We start from the raw sequence: 8,365 nt of genomic DNA, 5'->3' as shown, positions 1-8,365 counted from the left end.
TATCGAATACCCATCCTAGCATCTAGCATTCATAAGACTTCGTAACAAAGCACAACGCAAGCGAAACTTCGATAACGACATTAGAGCGGCATCGGATTTTGCGCGAAAGACGTCGCACGCATTGGCGTCCGCAGCACAGTACGGTGGCTGCGAACGAATGTCATGGCACCAAAGCAACGAAAAAAAATACAGAGTGAATATCTATGCCCATACATTGGCGTGTTTGTTGTTACCGAGACCACGCTAGCGCAACCACGGGACTCTTCTCGACCAATTGGGACACGAAGACCTCATATCCTGCCATCGCTGGAGGCCTTTGGCGGCAATATAAAAGAAATTAGCGGCCTTTAGTTATATGCAGGTGGCTAAGTTGCAGCAGTATCAGCTTGGGAAGTTTAGTTGGAACACGCATGTATCCTCAATAAAATGCAAGATGCATGTACCCTCAATACTGCACAGCAATGTCGAGGAGGAGGGGTCTGAAATTTTTTGTTTAGTTTAACTTGTCTTTTGTGCTTCTACGTACCAAATTTGCAGACGCAATTATGTGCATTATATTCCGCTTCCTCCACGCAATTACGTATTTATTGCTTTTTTTTGTGCACCGGGTTCTGCCATTTCATTCACTGAAGAACTGTATTCAGTTGTACTTTACCTAAATTCTCGTTTTTCTCGAGACAGGTGTATGCTCTATGGCGATATTAATTTTCCTAACGTTGACTACAACAATCGAACTGCACACTCCTGTCTGTCGAGGGACATCCTTGTTGTGAGTCTGATGTTAAAATTTGTGTAGTCAGTAAGTATAGCAACCAGCAGCAATATTAATCTTGATCTTGTGCTTGTTTCTAATCGCGAATACACTGTGACGGAACCGCATTTATGGCCCAAGTGACCATAACATATTATTTGATCTGTCTGTACCAGTCCACGTAGGTCAACCATCCACAACAAAGAACATTCTGTGTAAATAACGGTTGTATTAATGAAGATAAATGCAGAACCACTTCAAAACTACTGGAATACCACCGTAACTTTAGGCGAACGTCTGTCCTCGATTGCAGCTCACCAAAACCGGATTCTGTGCAAGCACAGCATCTTCCCTTTAATTGAACCTTATATTCTGCTTATTCGCTTTCGCGGCGATTCCCAACATGTTTTGGTTCTCCAGTTCTCCTAGAAAGTTATTAAGGAAAAAAGCGATAGTTTTATTAAGCTAACCAAGCGAACCCACTTACACTCCCAAATGGGAAAAGTACTTCGCATGCCAAGAAAGTACTGCAGCGCATTAGGTAGACTTACACCTGACTAAAAGCAAGGCAGTCTGCGATGCAAACGAAATAGATTTTTTATTGTCTACAAAATCCCATGTGTCCCCTAGCATATAATTGTTTAAAGAAGACGAATTAGAAGAGGCGCCCTCAGGTCATTAACACATTTCTTCTATTTTCACGCATAAGCGCGCTCGTGATATTCCTATTTTGTTGAACTCTAATTTCTCCCAAATGCCCCTCGTTACGATTTCAACTGAGGGAATTTAAAAGTCAATAGATTAACATATCAAGTGCCCAGAGACCAGGTAATATACCAGCCCAAAATTATCGAAGCTACCAAAGAAATTTCAAGCGAAATGTCAAAAGGACCTCTGCGAAGTCCCTCGCTAGCAGCGTCATTCTAAACGAAATGAGTCAGAGCAAAGCTGTGGCGTTTTTTAAGCCCACCCCGGCAGGCCAGTCGCTATGGCATCGCATCGCGCATCTCGGGGGCGTTGATTCGATTCCAACCACGATGGCCGCATTTCGATAAGATGACGTTGTGAAAACATCCGTGTACGCCGTCGACAAGCCATGTGCAAAAGCTGACGCCGTTTACCCGCTCGTCAGATTTTTGATGATCGCCGACCGTGCTCGCCGCTATCATTGTGCTCAACCTGTGGCTTATCGTTATTTTTTCTTACATGAGGTAACGCTGACATGAGGTAACGCGGCATCAGCTGCGAGCGAAATGACATTCGCGCTGTCTATCGCTTCAAGGCAAAGTGATCGCCGAGGACACACAGCACGCACAAAGGTACGAGACGGCGACGTACCCTAAACCCTGCCCCCAACACAGATCGCTCTCAAGATACGGCGGAGCGGCCACGCGCAACCGCCACATGTGCACTTGCCAAAGGAGAGAACGCCCCCTCCAATAAAACCAGCAATAAGAAAACTCGGAACACTTTGGGGCGACGGTCACATTTTCAGGGCAGTAAGTTAGCCAAAATTCGGTGGGCCGATGAAAATTGGGGGCATAAGAAAAAACTTGGAATGAAGCAGTGCTGCGTGACATATGGTTGGCTCTTTTTTGAGAGGAAACAATTTTTGAAGAAATCCTCAGGAATGTGAATGACAATTGTTGGCAGGGTAAGGTATTGTATAATTGAGCTGCCGTAAAATCTGTATCACATTATGGTGCAGACATGGAATGGAGGACGAGGTCAAGAAAATCTTCAATGAATTAAAGCGTAAGTTTCATGCTGCAAAATTAAATACAGTATGAAAGGAAACATAGACAACCAGGAGTCAATAAAATATAGTGAGGGTCACTGAGTGGGTAAAATGTATGCAAATGGTGGAAAAAACGAAAAGAAAAACGTCCACGATGATTTACAAATACTGCAAGAAATAACTTAGCAAAGAAATTATGTACAGAAATAGTGTGCCTGGCTGCCTGAGTCCGGAGCTTGCTACCAAGGACAAATATATACCGCAGCAAATATTTGCGACTTGCGTCTGCCCGAGCAAAATTCCGAACACGACTCAGTGCATCGTAATGGAATGCCAAAATATTCTCCCAGCAGGAGCCGTAGGAAACGTCCAACTTCTAAAAGCGCTGGGATGCAGAGCGGATGGAAGCATTAACTGGCCAGCAGTGGAAATAAGCAAGGAGCTCTTGGAACATTGGTTAAAAAGAAAAAGAGAAGAGAACGTATTGATGGGGCCAGGGCCGTTATATGCATAGGTACAATATACAGATAGAGGATTTAATCAAGAAAGAAAAGATCAAAGAGATTTGTAGGCAAAATTCGAGTCTGCAATAGACGTAGGAAAACGGTATTATCTCAAGCAGGCTAGGCGACTGTCACTGCCCCGATTCGAAGGGAGCGCCAATGGAATGTGCCGTCATCACCATCATCATTCTAATTGCCATGATCATCAACAGCAGTGCACAGTGCCTCGATGCGCGCAGCCCCACTTAGGAAGCGCACTGCTCCCGTGCTTTATTGACAGCCATCATGTGGCTGTATTAACAATACCATCATATATGCTGCGGTTTCCAGGCGAACCTGTGCCTGGGTAAGAGTACAAGGGCTAGGTACCTCCAGTCTTATGAGATATCTCGTAACGCAGCTGCGAAGAAATTTTCCAGGAGCGTTGTTGTCGACGCAAAATGGTCCAAAGCCCTATACGTGTGAATGGCGAAAAGAAAGTAAAAACAGATCGTAGTAGGAGAGAGAAAAGATAAATCCAAATACAGGTGAAAAAGATGATCAATGAAGCCAGAACATGATCGCGGATTAAAGAACAACCACTTCTAAACCGTGACATTCCATTTCCAAAGAAACTGCTCTTCCTTTCTCTGTATTTTCATTCTTCTAATGTGTACTAACCGTGGCCAACATATATTTAAGGACGTCTTCCTGCTCTTGAAAGACTGTCAATTCACCTAAGCGTTCACTTCTTGTGTTGTCCTTCTTTTTCTGGTTACTTTATTTCCCCGTCTTCTCGATCTATCGCCCTTGGTGGGTCCGGGCCATTTTCTCGCAACAGCCATAACTACTTGGGCACTCGTCACACACCGTCTTCTTTTGCGTCTTTACGCGGTCGTCACAGGTCCGACAACATAAGTGCACTAAGTCGAGAACATCGAGGGTGGGTTGAGCCTGTCCTCCGTTATTGTCTTGCGCCTCTTTTCAGAAAGGCAGCGGTGTTACATCGCCGTTCTCCCCGTGCCATAGCATTCTAAAATTTGGCCAAAATGAAGTTTTGCTGTACCGGTTTTTGATGGGAGGTTCATGGCGCAAGAGATGCCAGGTCACAGAGCACCAAAGTAGTTGTAATCGGGTCACCACAGTTCGAAAGACATGAGCAGGATGATTTGGCTGTAAATGGGCACAAGAGAGCGTACGTAAGCGTTATCCTGTTCTTATGAGAACGACTGTGCATCACAAAGAAGACGGTAGATCGACAGTAAATTTACGCCCGCTGGTATATTGCCACACACTGGTGTTGTGTTTAATGGTCATTAAGTTAATGAGACGCCAGTTTAGCTATGTCGTATCTCATTCCACGACTCGAAACAAAGAGGCAGACATGGGATTACAGCTGTATACGATCTGCTGTAAGAATGCAACATCTGACTTGTACGCGAAAACTAATGGATAAGGGGACAATAGTTTAGTGGATTTTATTTTTATTTCAAAATTCGGAGAACATGAGCGCTAGATTCATGTTTTTTAGTTCGGTGTCTTCCCCTTTCTCCTTACTAATATTGAACAGAGCATTCTGTGATTCGTCAGGGACATCTATGCGTATTTTCCTACACCATACTCTGCAGTGGAGGGGGGGGGAGATATCTTGCACTGCAATTGGGTGGGGTGCTCTTGCACGTTTATTACTGATATTCCAACGGGTCCGCATTGCGATGGAGGCCGCAATTCAATAAAACGCTCCTGCGCTTAAATTTAGGTGCGCGTCAGAGCTCGCCAGGTGGGTCAGCTTAATCCGAAGACCTACACTGCCCCATTGCTCATAGCCTCGCCTCGACACACCAAGCCCCGCAATTCATTCAAATTAATATTTTTAAAGATGGTAACTAAAGACGTCTAGTTAGCAATTTCTACCGCATCGAAATACGCGAGAGTATCGTTATATTTTAAGGCTTATTATTATCAGTGGTTCTAGCTCTAGCTAGGAGCGATTCAGTATATTTGCTGCACAGAGCATGTAACTGGCCAGCAGTGCGACGTGGTCGGACATACATTCCGCGTAATAAGTTCCTCAGCTGAGCTATAGTTGGCTCATACTTTCCGGAAAATCAGCTGACAGACGTTTTGACAAGGCGTAAAGTTGACCTCACGTTGCAGAACTACCAACTGAATCTTTATTGACGTTGAAAGGGTATATATGCCAGGTGTTTCTGCGAAAACACTAGGTATTATTTAAAAAGGCTTTCGGCAGACTGCACATTTCTAGTCCTTCAGCCGGTCTACTCGAAGAGGTGCTGAGAAATCGAAATGGAGAATCGACTAATTAATATACACGAATTAAGTTGTAGGCAATTAACTCAAGGCACATATTGCAATTCGCAAATTGTAGTCGGTGATTGCAGGAATATCCTGCGAGGAATATCCACTTGAAAATAATTCTTTGAGTGGCACCATTTTCTGCATATGCGACATCGAACTTGCAGTATGAATTGCACGGTCGTTCAACTTAACTTTTCGAGAAAAAAGCCGTGTTATGCATTGAAGCACGAAAGTAACTGCCTTACCAATGCATTTTTCGCAATATTCTGGAAAACATTGAAATGAATGTCATCCTGAGACTTGGTTACACTTGAATTTGCGTTGCGTTCTTCCTGGCTACAATTTGTAAATTGCTTTATATGCCTAAGTTTATTCGTTGAAAATTTATTTTGTGAACTTTGCTAATTAGTCGAATATACACGTATTTCAATTTCTGGTGAAAGTATTGCCCGCCTTTTTGAGCAATACAGCTGAAGGATTAGAATTCTGGCATCTTCCACACGTGACCTTTTTAATATTTCTTAAGGTGTGTGTCCATATGCGGTCACGAGACAGAATAAGAACGAAAAAAATAAAGGAAGAACAGCAATACATATATTTACCCGCCATGGTTGCTCAGTGGATATGGTGGTAGGCAGCTGAGCACAAGTTCGCGAGATCGAATCCCGGCGACGGCGGCTACATTTCGATGGGGGCGAAATGCGCAAACACCTGTTTACTTAGATTTAGGTGCACATTAAAGAACCCCAGGTTGTTGAAATTTCCGGAGTCCTCCACTACAGCGTGCTTAATAATGATAAAATGTTTTTGGCACTTAAAACCCCATAATTTATTTTTTCGTATATATATATCTGTACTACATCTCACAAGTCGTTTGTATCAATGCGGTAAAAATCTCTTGTATATCTAGCCTCTTAGTACGGCCCAGTGACCCATGTTGTCTGCTTACAGTTTCGGCTACTAAGTACTGTTGATATTGATACCGTCGTCGGTTTCTTCGTTGTCATTCAAGTTTCGTCGTGCGACCTCATCATGCCGTCGTCGTCATACAATTGTCGCCATACAGTTGATGCCATCCCTTTGTCCTCCTAACTTTGTCGTCCCGATGTTATCGTACCATCGTCATCACTTCAGTAACGTCATATCACTGTCGTCATGCCGTCGTCCTGTAACCGTCAATGTCATTCCATAGACCTAATTTCATCGTAATCCTGCATTTGTCATTCTGTCGTGATCATGCCGCCGTTGCAATGTCATCGTCGTCATAAAGTCGTCGTGACGCGGTCGGGGTCCCTCGATCATCATTCCAGATTGGTTGCCCGCTTCTTGTCATAATATCGTCGTTACGCCGTCATCGCTATGCAGTCGTCGTCATCCCGTTGTCATCATGCCGCCGTCGACTAACAGTCTATGTCATTCCATCGACCTAATTTCATCGTAATCTTGCATTCGTCATTCTGTCGTGATAATTGCGCCGTTGTCATGTCATCGCCATCATACAGTCGTCGGGACGCGGTTGGCGTCCTTCCGTCACCATCATTCCAGATTCCTTATACAATTCTCGTCATACTGTCGTCGTTGCTCCATCGTCGCTATGCACTCGTCGTCATCCCATTGTCGTCATGCTGTCGTCGTAATACTATCGTCATCATGCGCGAATCATTGTCCCATTGCCGTCATGCCGCCGTCGTCATGCCACATTCGTCATTCCTTTAACGTGATTCCATGGTCGCCATAGAGTCGTCATGCCTTCTTGGCCATGGCCAACGCTGGCAAGCGAGTGTCACAACGATGTGGGCCGGTCCAGGAGACACTGCAGGTCGCATATAGCCGAAGCAATTCACATTTCACAGAGTCTAAATGACGTTATCTTCAGCAATACGGTGCGTCGCTACATTGGTTAAGCACAAATCTCAATAACGTCGGCGGTAATAGAGAGATTGCCTATGCCGGGTATTTTAGAATTATTATATTCGCAAAACATTCAATAAACAAAAATATACAAATAGCTGTTGTTGCGTTTCATACGTCATTCGGAGCCCATATACTTATCCAGTAAAATTAGACAGCATATTCTATTATATTATTGCCAGCTAACAAGTGGGCGTTCGTGTTGTCCACTTCTCTATTCTTATGTCCTGTCTGCACCCCTCACCTCTTTTTTGCATAATGAATAATAAGAGCCGTAGACATAACCAGCATGCTGCAGTAGCCACAAATCAATTACTGAACTGTACTATGCCATTGAGCGAGCACTTGCGTGCTCTCTATCTGAGACCAGTGTATAACAGCTGTGCCTTACCCGTACTCACCTACGGGGCAGAAGCCAGGAGGCTTACGAAAACGGTTCTACTTAAATTGAGGACGACGCAACGAGCTATGGAAAGAAGGATGGTGGATGTAACATTACAGGGGGGGAGGATAAGAAGAGAGCAGATTGGATGAGGGAACAAACGCGTCTTAATGACATCTTATTTGCAATGAAGAAAAAGAAATGCCCATGGGAAGGGCATGTAATGAGGAGGGAAGATAACCGATGGTCATTAAGGGTTACGGACTGGATTCCAAGAGAAGGGAAGCGGAGCATGCCGCGGCAGAAAGCTAGGTGGACGAACGAGATTAAGAAATTTGCACGGACAACATATGCAAAATTATCACATGACCAGGGTAGTTGTAAAAGCATGGGAGAGACATTTGCTTTCCAGTGGGCGTAGCCAGACTGATGATGATGATGACTTTAAATTCCATTTAATGTGAGCGGCACTCTTGCCGTTGTCACACCAGTTTCCTTTCCGGCTCTGTAGATAGCCAATAATATGAACCGATCCCTAGTATAGTGCAGCAAAGGAAACGCAGGCTGATGCCGAAGGCGTGGTCGAAACATGCGAGCCTAACATCGTTCATGGGACTCCTGAAAAACACAAAAAAAATTTCTTTAGCGCATTTTGAGTGCTAGGCAGAATCGAACCAGCTTCAGACGGGTTCTTCAAGCACAGCAGCCCGTCGCTTCTTTGCGCTGCGCCCCGGATGCCTACGGGGAGAGCGGGGACTAAGGGGCCACTTACCAGGTCACAT

This window comes from Dermacentor variabilis, chromosome 8 (genome assembly GCF_050947875.1).
Source record: "Dermacentor variabilis isolate Ectoservices chromosome 8, ASM5094787v1, whole genome shotgun sequence".
In the NCBI taxonomy this organism is placed as follows: Eukaryota; Metazoa; Arthropoda; class Arachnida; order Ixodida; family Ixodidae; genus Dermacentor; species Dermacentor variabilis.
This window is presented reverse-complemented; position numbering follows the sequence as displayed.